The 1,480-nt window shown below is 43.8% G+C and overlaps 1 pseudogene; it reads right to left on the bottom strand.

Annotated features, from left to right (window-relative positions):
- Positions 1–513: 513 nt before the first annotated feature.
- Positions 514–1,000, bottom strand: LOC105826381 (annotated as a pseudogene).
- Between the last annotated feature and the right edge of the window lie 480 nt (positions 1,001–1,480).

Genomic DNA, 1,480 nt, shown 5'->3' with positions numbered 1-1,480 from the left:
AGACCCAGTGGCTGAGATAATGGAAATGAGCACACCTGCAGAGATTTGTAAAAATGGCAAGAAGCTGCAATGTCCAAAGTGCTTTCAGAATCTCAGCTCTTGAGAACTCTGAAAGTCTCCTCCTGACTTTGGCAGCTGCTGTCCAGAAATATCTCTCCAAGAGGAGGAGCCACTGCCCCATTGATCAGCACCCAGGAGAGGCTTTCGGACCTACTCGAGTTCTTCTGTCAGTGGGCTGGCTTTCTAAGTCTCCATTGTGGTTCATTAGCCCCTAATTACTACTTTTAATAATTATGTTGTGTTTGTTTGATTGTATGTATCAATCTTTCTCAATAAACCCTGAATTTGAACATTGCTGATTGGCCACTGAGTCCAGGGAAAGAACCTGATTAACGTAATAATTAAAATTAACAGGAGAGATTTGTTTTTCTGATTCAAAGTAAAAAAGATACTGAAAGTAAATAGAATTATAATAGTTCAACAATGAAGGACAGTCAGCCAGCTGGACTTGGTTTAGATGATCCAAATTTTGTTGGCAACATCCAAAGCATCATAATTGGGAACCAGTAGAACATACGCCTTCTTCTCTCCTTCAGGCCTGATCAGGGTGTTGACCTTGGCCACATCAATGTCACAGAGCTTCTTCATAGCCTGTTTGATCTGGCGCTTATTGGCTTTGACATCCACAATGAACACAAGTGTGTTGTTGTCTTCTGTCTTCTTAATGGCAGACTCAGTGGTCAGGGGGAACTTGATGATGGCATAGTGGTCAAGCTTGTTTCACCTGAGGGTGCTCTTCTGAGGATATTTGGGCTGCCTCTGGAGCCGCAGTGTCTTTGGTTGCTGGAAGGTGGGTGATGTAAAGATTTTCTTTTTTCTTTTTTTTTTTTTTGTGGCTGTGGATGCCTTAGCACTGCCTTCTTGGCCTTCAAAGCCTTTGCTTTGGCTTCGGCTTTGGGAGGGGCAGGAACTTCCTTCTTTGCCTTAGGCGCCATCTTGTGAAAAGCTCAATTTTCCTTTTTTTTAAGAGGCGATCTCTCTGTCACTTAGGCTGGAGTACAGCAGCAAGATCATACCTCACTGCAGCATTGAACTCCTGGGCTCAAGTTATCCTCCTAACTCATCAGCCTCCCAAATGGCTGGAACTATAGGCCCATGCCACTGTGTCTGGCTAAATTTTTACTTATTTTTTGTAGAGACGGGGTGGGGGTTACTATGTTGCCAAGCTGGTCTCGAATTCCTGGCCTCAAGCGATCCTCCCCCTTCAGCCTCCCAAAGTGCTGTGATTACAGGCATGAGCTGCCATACCTGTCCCAGCCAACAATTTTTTTGATACCCCTCACATTCTCCATCTTGGATTCTCAAAATGTTTTGTTACCAAAAGTTTGGTACTTGTCCCCAAGGCTGGATCAGGGAGAACAAAGAACGAGAACAAATGGTTTGAGGAAAAGGAAAATGAAATTTATTAATTTGCTGGCAA

This window comes from Propithecus coquereli, unplaced genomic scaffold (assembly GCF_000956105.1).
Source record: "Propithecus coquereli isolate 6110/MARCELLA unplaced genomic scaffold, Pcoq_1.0 Scaffold882, whole genome shotgun sequence".
NCBI classification, from domain to species: domain Eukaryota; kingdom Metazoa; phylum Chordata; class Mammalia; order Primates; family Indriidae; genus Propithecus; species Propithecus coquereli.
This window is presented reverse-complemented; position numbering and strand designations above follow the sequence as displayed.